Consider the following 12,746-nt stretch of genomic DNA (forward strand, 5'->3'; position numbering starts at 1 on the left):
GTGTCCCTGGTGGGCACGGGGGGGCCCATCGCCGGGCTGGGGCTCACAGTGGGGGTCTGCCCCGTGCCCAGAGCCTGGGGTGAGGACGAGGGTCTGTCCCTGCGTGAGTGGACACGGCGTGGGGCCGCCCGCAGCGCTCGGCGACGCTCGGGGGGAGTTGGCGAGGGCCGCGCCGAGCCGAGCCGAGCCGAGCCGAGCCCGGCCCGGCCCAGCCCGGCCCGGCCCGGCCCGGCCCTCAGGAACCGCCCCCCGCGTCGCGTGGCGGCGCCGTCCCGGGCGGCAGGGGGCGGCGCGGGGCCGGGCCGGGCCGGGCCGGGTCTGTCCGCGCTCCCTCCCCCGCTCCCCGCCTTCACTGCGCATCGGAAACATGGCGGCGGCGAGGGACTGAGCACCCAGCGCTCGGCGGCCGCGCAGGTGAGGGGGGCGGCGGGGGCGGCTCGGCCTGGCCCGGCGCGGCGCGGCGCTGCCGGAGGCCGGGCGGGGGCCGGGCGCGTAGGCCCCGCGGCGGCGGCGCGGCCGGGCCCGGCGCGGATCCCGCCTGTCAGCGCGGCCCGGCCGCCGCCTCACCCGCGGGGCCGGGCCGCGGGGGCTGCGGGCCGGGGGCGGCCTGTCACCGCCGACACCTGTTGGTGCCCGTCGGGGCCCGGCCCCGCCGCCCCCCCCCCAGCACCCCGGGGCCTCCCCGGCGGCGCCGCCGCGACTCCGGCCGGCAGCGGGGCAGAGGCCCGGGGCGGGGGGGGGAGCTGCGCCGGCCTCCCGCGCCGGCCCGTGGGCCGCCGGCCTCTTCCCGGCCGGGCTGTAGCTCCCGGTGAAGCACCTTCGAGGGGCTTTGTTGTTCTTCCAGGTGTCCCCGGGCAGGGCTGCACCGGGACGGCCCTGCCAGCGCAGGGGGGGGGGCCGGACGGGGCGCAGCGGCTCTTCCAGCAGCGCCGGGCCCCGGTTATCCCGCTCACCCGAAGGCCTCGGAGCGGCTCTTGCGGAGCGCCTGAGCCCGCGCTCCTGCCCGGCGCCGGGTATGATCTGCCGGACACTCCGTGCCCAGAAGGGGAAGCAAGACCGAGCTGCCGGAGGATTTGCAGGAGGTGGCCCCGGCCTGCGGGTTGTGCCCGGGGAAGGTTTGTCCCTTTCGCTCCCCGCCAGCCCTTTAGGAGGTCAGTGAGACCCTCCGGTAGGCGCGGCGCGGTGTGGAGGGGACAGCGGTGCTCGGAGCAGGACCCGCCACCGGGTCCCTGCCGCTGGAGGTGTCGGGGTGATCCCGGGCACCGGGCGGAGAAATCCCATCACTGCCATCCCTGGGGAGACGTCTGCGCCTCCTGCACAACCCCCCGGAGTCGAGCGCTTGAGTGGAGCTGGGAGTAAGATGAGATTTGAGCTTTTTGTGCACAGTAAGATGTTTAAAAATAAATACAGCGTCAGGCTGGCTCCTGCCGCACATCGTTCAGGTTTAATCCGCAGGCTCTCTGAAGCCGCTGGGTAAAAGCGTGGCAGCAGTTTGGAGCCTTGATGACTAAAGGTAGAGATAGCAAATCTGAACAGGCGGCCTGAGTTTTGGATGCGCTGAGCAACTTGGCTCCCTTTGGCCTCGGATGTTTTAGGTTCAGCAGCTGAATACTAGACTAATTATTTCCATGGGTAAAGTCAGGATGTGGAGATGCAGCTCCGGGGTACCCAGCTTTGATTTTTGGCTCTGTTTCTGTTTACTGTTGTTGTTTATAGTAAACACCGTGCACTGACTGGCTGAGAACAGCCATGTGGTAGCTCCTCTTCATCAGCCAGTAATATTGGGGAAAAATATTCTCCCACCTCAGTTCAATTGCCTGAGCGACGGCGTGCGGTGGGTTGTACCGAGGCTGCCGGCGGAGGGATGGCTGCCTCTGCTCCTCTTCTCTGCCTTCCTCTTCTCTTACCCTCACACTTCTTCTGGCCAGGCTGTGGTGTCCCCGTGCGCTTGCTGGAAATATTTGGAGCATGGGATGGTGGTTTCATACCTCCCTCGCTCTCCGGAGCAAGCACTGGCTTGTGGCTTGGCGCTAATGTGGGGAATAAAACTCGGCGCTTGGGGGGCTCAGCTCAGGACAAACTGCCGTGGGCTGCAGCCTTGCGGGGCCTGAGCTGTGCAGTTGGGTAGTTCAGGGTCTGCCCAGTAGATGGTATGAAAATGCAGACGGAAATAGGGGAGTCCTTTGGAACGAGCAAGAGGGAAATACAGGTATTTCTGTGCTATTTAAAGTATTTATCTTATTAGCGGTTAAACAGTGTTTCATTTGGAGAGATACACTGACACTTGGTCCTCCTGTTTTGGTATTTACGCTTTAGGAAATGATAAATCTACATCTTGATAATCTGCTTTTTAGTCAAATATTTGTTATTAAATAATTCAGGTGATTAGTTAATTAAAAGAAAGGAAATGCAGAGTTTAGAACAGGAGTGCAAGTGGCATCCCCTGCAAGTTTGAGCTTGTGTCCCCTGGTTTTCCTGTGTCCAAACTTTTAATAATGTTTAACTCTTGAGTTGCTTCTCTGGCAACTTGATGAATTTTGCCGCACATTTTGGTGTCTTTTAGGGTATAAAATGATGATGTTATTCATCAAGTAGCTGTGTTTCAGACTGGGATGCGAGTGGTCTGGGGGTTGTGTCCTTGCTGTATGTCTAATTTAAAGGAATCTCTGAAACTTTGTTTCATAGCCTCAGACACAGTGTGTCTGGAGAGGACCTCCAGAATGTCATCGTTGTGTCCCAGCCCCCGGGGTAAGGTCAGGTGCCCATCTAAACCCTTCCTGAGTAATGTTTCTTCTTTTAAGGCTCTTCCTGCTGGCAATTTCACATCCTGTGCAGATGATGTACTCCGACACTTGGGCCTCCTCACCATTAGAGAGATTTTCGTGGTCTTTAATCTAAACCTTTGTCTTGCATTTTAAGCCTGTTCCTCCTTCTCTGCTCTCCAGGGCATGTGGAGAACACGCTACTCCCTACAACTTTGTAGCTAAATTTGAAGTGTTTGAAGACTTTTTTTTCTCTTCCTAAGCTGAGCAAGCTCTGTTTCTCTGCTCTTTTTGCATGAGCTTTTTGTCTACACAGCTGATCTCTGCCCCTCTCTGGACTCTGCTGTTGATCCACACTTTCCTTAAAGTGCTGTGATCAGGCTGGGCTTAGTAGGACTGTGTTAGCTGAGCTGTGGAGCAGTTGTGCTCCACAGATGATGACCCTGTTTTGACTTAGTCTAAGTACAGTTACGTGAAAAAGAATGCAGATCAGACGTTTGCATATTTGCATGTTGAACTGTGCGTTTGTGGCAAAGGACTTGGCGTGCTCAGTGAACTCCTGTTTGTAAAACCTGGAGTAGCGTGCTAGCGGTGTGGGCTCGGAGCTGGTGTAAGTTAAAGCTTGGCATGTTTGGGTGTCTCAAAGCCATAATGTTTGCATCTAGCCCCCTGTCTTTTTTCCTTTTCTTTTTCTTGGCTGCAACTGAAATTCAGTTTGTGATGAGACAAGCAGATTTTGAGTCGTTTACTTGTCCATTTATGTTTGAAAAATTTCCTAACGAGATGGCCAGGAGGGGTCCATGAGAAATGAAGCAAGATGCATTGAGGACAGAGCAGCAGCTCTGGCTGCCAGCTTCTTTTGCAAGGTGGTTAATCTCCTGCATATTTTATATAATTCAGAAACATGCCAAGGTAAAAATCATCCCCACAGTTAAACTCTCAGTGTAAGGGAACTGTAACTCTGACCCCCCCCCCCTTTCGCCCCAGCGGTACGCTCTGGTGTAGCATGTGCACTCTAAGGCATGTGACATGAACAACATTTCATCCCACTTTATTTGCAGGATGACAGGGTCTAGTCCTAAAGGAGAATGTTTTGGGGTTTTTTTTTAATACATTTGTAAAGAACTCCTTTCTTACCAAGCTGAAATATCTATCAGTGGAGACTTTTCTCAAGTGCTTGCTCACTGTTTAAAGTGATAATGCAAGTCTGAAGGTAGCAGGAGGCACATGAAACCTTCTGTCTGCATCAGCAGCTCTCACTGGGCTTGCAGCAAACAAGACTTGTCCATGTCTAGTGGCCTGAGCTGGTGGTGTCAAACCAGTATCTGGCAGGGGCACCTGAGCACTGGAGATCACCACCACCTCTTGTTTGCGAAGCTGTGCTCTTTGCAGGTTGTCCCCCGTAGCAGTCTCTGGTAACAGGAAATTTCAGAGGTAGCTTCAATTGTCAGCTCTCACCAAGCAGGAGAGTTTGGTACAGGGACACTGCTGCAGCCTGGCTGCTGCTGAAGACTCTAATTCCCAGAGATCTCCATCTGCATTAAATTTCCTTAAAAAAGCAGAATAATACTTAGCTCTTTTACAGAGATTTCTGACAGACAGCCTCTAGCAGGTTTAGACACTGATACACGGCGTTGCACTCTGCAGGGTTCACTCAGATACCACCAAATGTTTCTGCCAGTGTAGCAGGGATTTAAGCAGAGGCTGTGTCTGTGCCTCTGCTCTCACTGTGCATAGTCTTGCAGTTTTATGCAGACTCATCCTGAGCAAAAGTTCAAGAATTTGGCTGTGAACTGAAGGAAAAGATGAATGTCCGTTTTGCTGCCTCTGCTGCTTGCATGGCAGCCTCATCCAACAGGCCAGATGGACGCAGTGATGTCTTAAGCTGCTGTAGAGGAGGCTACCAGCACTTGTCTTCCTGAGATCTGACTTTATCAGCAGCGGTAAGTCACCCTTGCAGCTCCACAGTCTGGTTGGTACCTGGTCACTGGAGATAAGGAAAGAAGAGCAGAGATGAGTCGGTACAGCCATTACCAACACAAGGGAGCTGACATGAGAGTTAAGCACAGGACTGTTTTTTTTTCTCTGGAACAAGCTTGTCTTTCTGAAATACATACACCCCTCTCCATTTCTTGCTCAGAAGTTTTTTTGTATGTGTTGTAAATCGAATGGTATTAGCACCAGTCAGAAGCCTACCTCCTTCTGGAGGTACCTCCTCCCAGCCGATGTGCTCCGAGTTACCCAACTTCAGTTAGCTCTTATGTTTTCCAGACTGACACAGTGTGAACAGTCCAGAAACCTCCCTGTAGCTCGTTTTTGTTTTTAACAACGGAAACCGTAGGAATAGATGCCAGTGGAAATTTGTGAAGCTCTGTCTTTGCCCATTGAGAAACACGCGATTCCACCCCTCTCGTGGCCCTTCCAGCGTTGTACCGGACAGTCAGGTCCCTTCTGGGTATCGTGGCAAGGGACAAGTTTAGTTCACACATCCCTGGAGCTACATCTGCTGCGGTTTGCTTGGGCATGTGGGGGGTAGACGCACCCTTCTGAGCTCCCCCAGGGTACTGCTGATGTTTGGCTCCAGGGAAAGGTCCTGCTGGGAAAAGCAGTTGCTTTCCAGCAAGGAATTTGTGTCTGGGAGGGAGCTGGAAGACACTTGTGCTGTTTCTTTCAGTTTAGCGTTGGCAGAGCACTGCGCAGGGTGAAAAGCCCAGCGTTGCACCGAGTGAGCCGTGGTCTCTTCAGATGCTCTTTGCTATCGCCCTGCCTGCTGCCCGCCTGGAAGAGGCAGCACCGCAACACCTCCTGCGAGCCAGGGCTGGCTTTTGTCCGCCCTGACCTCCCCTGTGCGACAGCCACACCTTGACCCCTGCTCCTGGGCCTCGCTTTCCCTTCCCTGCCTCCACGCTGAGCCCTCTCTGCCTGCGTTTGACCGGGGGGACACTCATCCAGCTGCGTCTCCAGCAAGCTGGGGGGTGGCTTGTGTTCCCTCTCCACTACCTCCTGGCTGTTGGTGGTCGGAGAGCCTCCCTGGGCTGCTTGCCAGCGGCTGCCTGCCCTCCCCGTCCCCCCGCGGCCAGCAGCCAGCGAGCGGAGCCCTTAGGAAGCCGGGCTGGGCTGCATCCATGTCATGGGGGCACGGGGACGAGCAGCGCTTCTCCAAGGCAAGAACCCGGGCTTGGCTCTGGCTCTCAGCAGCACAAAACGCCACCCGCGCCGTGCTGCTTTATGTCCCTGGGACCGGCCAGTCTGCAGAGGTGACCGCGTTGGGGTGAGGTCGGCTGCCCGAGCCCAGGTTGAACGCGTTGGGTGGGCTCTGCAGCGTGTTCGGGCATCCCCTGGCAGGCGCTCCCCTCCCCGCTGTCGCTGCTACAGAGGGGCTCTCGCCTCCCCGCTCCCCTTTTTCACCAGAGCGAATGAGCCCGAGTGGCACATGTGAGGTCGGAGAAATTTCTGCTCTACGCACAGGGAGCGTTGTTTAAGTGAAGGCGCAGTGAGCACTCAGAAGAGCTGATGAAGTCTGATTTGGACCGAGGAGGAAGTTGCACCAATTCCACTTTCTAAAAATAAATTGAGCAAATGTTCCTGCAGCCCGGAGGCTGCCACTCTCTCTATATGCTGAGTTTGTTTGCTTTTTTTTTCCTCTAGTTCTGGCAAATTTAAAAAAAAAAAAAAGATGCTACAGTCCATCAAAACACTGCAGTGGCTGTGTGATCAGATACATGCTTATGAAGAAAGTCTGGGTTGTTTCAGTGTTTCTAGAAGTGACCTTGAAGGATTACCTACACATAGTGTTTCCTAGAGATTTGTCTAAAGATTTCCAATGATGGTGATTCAGACTTTCCTCGGTGATCTACTCCAGTGCCTGACTATTTGGATGATTAAGGAGCTTTGCTTGATTTCAGGCCGATATTGCTGTACTGTAACCCCATCGTTTTGACATTTCACCTTCTCTCTGGCAGGCTACCAAAGAGGAGGAAAATTCTGTAAATGTAAAAGCATCATTGGATCTTTGTTTATACCTTTCCCATGTTCAGAGAGCGTCTGCTGGCTCTCGTGCGCTGCCGTGTATTTAATTACACGTGTGTGGCAGCCAGGAAGCCAACTCCTGGTGTTGTACTGGCCATAACTAACAGTCCTTGATCTGTGCTGATGTCGGTGGAAATGTGGTGCTTGGGGTGATGTGTGTTTTATTAAAATTGTATATCACAAATTCCCCAGTTGTCTCATACTTCTATAGCAAAGTTCACGTCTTGAACATCTTACAGAGTTTTGGGTAATGTATCTTATAAAAATCAGCAAGATGACATTAAAAGTTCCATTGCTTCAAAACATCATATAGAGACGCTGCTGATAAAACTGTTGCTGAGTAGGAGGGAGCAGAATATTGTTCTCTGTCACGGGGTGGGATTTTGTCTCCTTTGCCTGTGGTTGGATATGGTACGAAATGTGCATTTGCTATGGAACCTCATGATCTGCAGCTAATTTCCCATCCTTTTGCATGCTACGATAAGTCTTCTTAATAACTTCAAGAACTTACCATAATATTTCTTCATTTCAATCATTGATAAAATTGTTATGTTTTAGCGGGAGATCTGCAGCTGAAATAGGCTGTACACTCTCAAATTCTTTCTGGGATGAGAGTTACTGCCTCGCAAAGCCTGGATGGGCTGGGGTGGACTCCTAGCCATAAAGCAGTAACAATATTGAAGCTCTCTGTGTCGTGTGAAGATTTCTGTGACACAGTTACCTGCTTCCTTACTGTACTTTTTTAGCGACTAGTATCTGCTAATTGTTATCTCTGGGGCTCGTATGTTTTCCTGGATTGTGTTTTGTCCCCACAAGGAGAGACTGCGACAACAAATGTGCATGTGGTGCCTTTAAGGTGCCTCTGCCCTCCTGTCTGCCCAGCTCCTGGAAATCATTGCAACTGTAGTTTTTAGTCTCATGTATTAAACCTCATAATTTTATTTCTGTTTTGCTTCTGCAGAAGTCCTTGGTGAAACTTTTCACTATCGCATGTACCTAGAGCGTGTTTGTGTTGTCAGGCAGTTGTTTTGAATGCTTCTGGTGGCTGGATGCCTCTACAGTCTGATAAGAAATGCCCTTTTGGGTGTGCAGGACTGGTGAGAGGTACCTCTCAGGTGGAAGGTGATACTCCCTGCTTTTTGCTGTAGCAAGCCCAGCGTGAGGCAGCCAGCCCTGAACCCGGAGCCTTGTACCTGCATGATGCTGTGTTTGGGCTGGGCAGCCATGTACCCATTGGAATTGCACAGTCCCAGCTCAGAGTTTCTGGTGTCTGGTGAGCTTGTGCCTGCCTGCAGAAAGGCTGTGGAGACATCCTGGTCATCAGCTCGGGACCTGAGCTGGCAGTCAGACTCAAAGAAATTAACACTTGAGGTAATGCAGCATCATTAAAAAATGTTTTCAGGTGGGAGTGTCCATTCGAGTATTGTCTGGCAGATTGAAAACTGCTGCTGTAGTGATGTGCTATCAGTCACCAAACGTTAGGATTGTTGTTAATTTGCGTCTGTGTTAGTAGTTCTTACTAGTTCACCAACAGTGTAATGTGTGGTTCGCATGTTGTTCCCTAGGTGGTAGAAGTTTGCATCTTTCAGGTTTTGGTGCTATTAATATTTCTGTCCGTGTGTGCCGATTACTCAGTAAAACGTGGGTTTTTTTCTGTAGCAAAATATCTGCCATACCTCACATTACGTACAGCTGGCATGCCATCGTCCAGAAGATATTGGTGACTGATTGGCAACAGGTATCAGCTCTAACCAGTGAGGCCACCACCTCGCTGCTCGCCTGGAGCCCTTGACTCTTACCACAAGGGAAATAAACCGTGGCAGGTGGCCGATCCTCCTGGCTTGTCACATGTCTCCAGAGGTGAAGTCCATGTTGTCATTTCACAGTCCCAAAATGGTGATTTTGGTGGCTGTACAATGCCACACGTCCCCCAGCGTGGCGGGAGGTAGTGGCTCGCTTGACGGTGAGTTGCCTGTGCCCCAGACAGGGCAGGAGGAGCTGATTCCACCTGGGCATTATCCAAGCACCTGCACTGTAAATCTGGGCAGTCCTGCTGTTGTTCCAGCATTACAGTGAGGCTGAGGGATAGCTTTGTTATCCTGGCTTGTTTTCCATCACCGTGAGCTTTGCTCTCGTCCCGTGCATTGCTGGCACAATTTCTAGTTGTGCATGTGGCAGTATGCTCAGCGTTATCCGCTGTGCCTGACCAGAAGACTTAGTCTGTTCTGGGTCTGTTCAGTTATTTCATATTGTTGTCAGCTGGAAAATCTGTAAATGCCTTGTGATATTTTATGGCTTTATAAGCTGTACAAAATGTCCAGCAGGTAGTTTAATGTCTAGCAGATACAGTCTGTAAGAGTGCGTTTTTTTTATTAGCTATTTGGCAGACACTGAACATACTTTCATAGCTGCAGGATGGACTTTCGGTTGCTTGTGGTCATGGTTTGTTTTTTTTATATTGGTGTCTACGGTATGTACATGTTGTTGCCAAAATAAGAGATTTCATAGTGTCTTGTACAGACAACAAGGGAGGGCCTCACAATATATTTTTCAGTTTTCCAAACTCTTGGCCCTTCAGGAATGTAAAACAGACTAGCAACTCTTTCTTTACATAGTTAAAAGCAGTCTGTTCAGGGTTTCTTGCAGGAACTGGCTAGTGATTTCTCCTCTCTGGGAATAATTCTCTTGAGGTAATATTTCTGTGTACTGCTAGATTGCTCTTTCTTTTCTTATTAAAATTTACAGAAGTTTTGATGGTCATTCATTAGAATTTCTTTGTATTCAGACTTTGCAGCCCGTAGAGGATATTTCACCTACTTCAGTAGATTTACAGTTTTGACTCCTGGGATTTTAGCTCCTTAAGTCACAGATGAGACCAGAGTTATACACAGGATAAAAATAGAAAGCAGTAATTAATACCCATCCTCGGTGAGCCTGGCTCTTCTAGTCTCTCTTGACATGTTGCACTGCTGCAATTTCATTTCCTTTTCCTAAGAAATAGATGAATTAATATCTCTCTACATGAGCAAGAAAATAAAACAAAGATGTTTGCTTCCTGCCCTGACATGCCGTTCCCCTTGGGGTACAGTGAGTTTCTGTGAGCTCTCTTCTCCTGTGCAGCCCCGTTGCCTTGGCAGGCTGCTGCTGGGCTGGAGGAGGCCAGGCAGCCGAAGTAATGGCACAGCCTCTCCCTTCGCTCTCCCAGACATCACTCTTTCCCTCAATCAGGGGCTGGATTACCTCTGCCTCCATCCTCCAAGCAGCAGAGACTGATTCCTCTTCAGCTCTAGCAGGGGTAAATCCAGGTTTGTGTGGCTTTGCTCAGTACTGTGGGGGTTCAGGTGGGGTTTTTTTTGTTTCTTTTGCCGATGGGGCAGATCAGTAGGAACTTTTTCTCATCTGTCCTCTGCACAAGAATCAGCTGCTCGGAGTGTTGGAGGGAAGAGCTTGACTCTGAATCTGGCTGTACTGCTTGTCAGGGGAGACCCTGAGTTTTGTCACTCGAAGGAGGTATATACTAAAGGTATATATACCTTGTCTTCTCTGAGAAAACAGGTTCAGGAGGGCAAAGAGAGTTGTATTTGGCAGGTCTGGGAAGGTTGGCTGTATGGATGTTGTCAGGGACAGGGTTTTGTACACAGATCTATGAAGAATTCACCCTTGAGTGTCACTTGAGTCACAGGCCCCCCCAGTGTTGCTTGCCAGTAAGGACATGGCTATGTTGGTGCTGGACCCCAGGAAGTTAAGAAGTACTTAACTCCAGAGAAGGTCATTACTCTGTGCTGGATGAGGGAACAGAGCACCTTACTCACTGTAAGTAACATGCGTAGTGGTTACTTTGATGCCACGTGAGGCTGAAGGATGAAAGTTTTCATCCTGTGTGTTTTCCCAAGGGTTATGGCTAAGCATTCCATTTAATTGTTAGGATCGGCTATAGAAGGAAAGCAGAAGACAGGAAAATGCAATTCTAGGTGTATGTAACCATCATCATTCCCCACATCTCTAGTATTTTAGCTCATTAGAGAGTGGTGACTTGTCCCTTACCTTTTCTTCAGGGCTGGTTTGCTCTTGTCTGCTCCCTGAGCTCTCATCTCCCTTTCTGCCGTTTCAGTGGAAACACCTTGCCCTGTCTGTCTGTCCCTGGGGAGCATCCTCCTCCCTCGTGCTGGAGTGCTTGCAAGATACAGGGCAATGTAAAGGATGGGGTCATCTCCTTCCCCTCTCTTTCCTAGGCTTTCCTCATTTACATTTCTGTTGTGTCCCTTAATTATCATCCCTTTGGTTTATTTATTCCCCCTCAAGCTGCTTTCTCCTGCTTGTGGTCTCCTGAGAATGTTATGCTGAAACTTTATCAAGTTTATGTTACTAGAAACAGTTAATGCAAAGTCTTCCTTCAGGAATTCTGACATCCAGCTTGCAGCATTGTTGCACAGTCTGCGGTGACATTTCCAGTAGAGACACAACTGGAAGTCAGACCTTTCTTTCTGGGTTACCTCCTGTTTTCTGCTTGCTAGGGACATGGGTGTAGCTTGTCTTCCTGGACTTAAGCTACATTCATTTCATCTATTAGTATTAAAAATCATGTATATATTTATCCACCTGATACTTCCTTCCCATATCTCCCATCCCAGAAAGAACTTAGTTTTTAATAAGATACAGCCCAGCAGAGAATAAGTATAAGGTTGATTAAACAGGGTTTTTTTTGCAGAATATATGTACTGGGTGTTGAACAGAGACCTATGAAGAGTTTACGTGTTGGGGCACTTTCTGGGGCCACATACATCGTGTGTGTAACTGCCGGTTGGAAAAGCAGTCGTGACTGACTGTGGGAGGGGTGCTGTATTCGCCTGTCATGTAGCTGGGAGAGAAGGTTGTGCCTCTGTTACAGCCTGGTGATGATATGGAAACCATGCACTGTTTTTTTTTTATGTACTCCTGTTTAAATTCTTATTTAAAGACTTTGAAGCATCCTATTGTGTGCTTTTGTATGGGGTGACTTTGTAACACTCATGGGCAGAATCCCATTTCAAGGTCTTCTGTAAGCCATCTGCTTTTGGATTTGGCATGTGGCTCAGTACAGATTAAAATAGCCACGTTGCTGCAAAATTTTCTTTACTGCCTGCATTAGTTTGGCTTTCCCGTTGAGCCTCCACAGGCTGGGTGCACCCTCACAGGAGAGGGTGCTCTGCGTTGCACCCTGCTCTCAGTGTGTGCCCTCCAGCTTGTCCTCGGGTGGTGGGGGACGCGTGACCCAGCGCAGAGGTGTGTTGGGGTGCACCATATCTCTGCGCTCTTTCTGAAAGGAAACCCGGCTATGTGCAAAACTGGTGTGTGGCCTGGCCCCCAGCCATCAGGGTGTCAGGGTATGGTCAGAGTATGCTGGGGTCAGGACTACACATGTGTGATAAATTTTCTCCTCCACATCAAGGTGACCTCTGTGGGTTGAGCGGTGGGTACACTGCCGTGCCACTCTAGGTAGCTTCCATTGCTGTAGTCCAAGCCATTCCTCTTCTAAAGGCAGAAAACTTCTAACTGTGTGAGTCCTGCTGACACCAAATAGTTACAAGGCACATGGTTCAGTGGCAGAAACATCAGCCTAGGGCACACAGATTCAATTCCTTGCTTTGGCATGTTCTTCCCTGGCATGTAAGTGATCTTACCCCTGTGCTCAGCACTGGTGAGGCCGCCCCTCGATTCCTGGGTTCAGTTTTGGGCCCCTCACTCCAAAAAGGCCATTGAATGACTCGAGCGTGTCCAGAGAAGGGCAACGGAGCTGGTGCAGGGTCTGGAGCACAGGTCTGATGGGGAGCGGCTGAGGGAACTGGGGGGGTTTAGTCTGGAGAAGAGGAGGCTGAGGGGAGACCTCATGGCCCTCTGCAACTGCCTGAAAGGAGGGTGCAGAGAGGGGGGATGAGTCTCTTGAGCCAAGGAACCAGCAGCAGGACAAGAGGGAAT

The 12,746-nt window shown here is 50.9% G+C and overlaps 1 protein-coding gene across 9 annotated transcripts in view; it reads left to right on the forward strand.

Moving 5' to 3' along the window:
* The first annotated feature begins 279 nt into the window (after positions 1-279).
* The window catches only part of SCMH1 (Scm polycomb group protein homolog 1), a 75,828-nt gene continuing 63,361 nt past the window's right edge, over positions 280-12,746 (forward strand). For 5 of the 9 annotated variants that reach the window (XM_074850701.1, XM_074850706.1, XM_074850705.1 and 2 more), the window contains exon 1: positions 312-414. The gene's annotated coding sequence lies outside the window, so the exon portion shown is untranslated. Of the gene's footprint in view, positions 415-12,746 lie in introns of all 9 variants that reach the window. The other 4 variants (XM_074850704.1, XM_074850709.1, XM_074850702.1 and 1 more) reach the window with 4 other exon arrangements.

The sequence above is a fragment of the Strix aluco genome, chromosome 26, assembly GCF_031877795.1.
Source record: "Strix aluco isolate bStrAlu1 chromosome 26, bStrAlu1.hap1, whole genome shotgun sequence".
Taxonomy (NCBI): domain Eukaryota; kingdom Metazoa; phylum Chordata; class Aves; order Strigiformes; family Strigidae; genus Strix; species Strix aluco.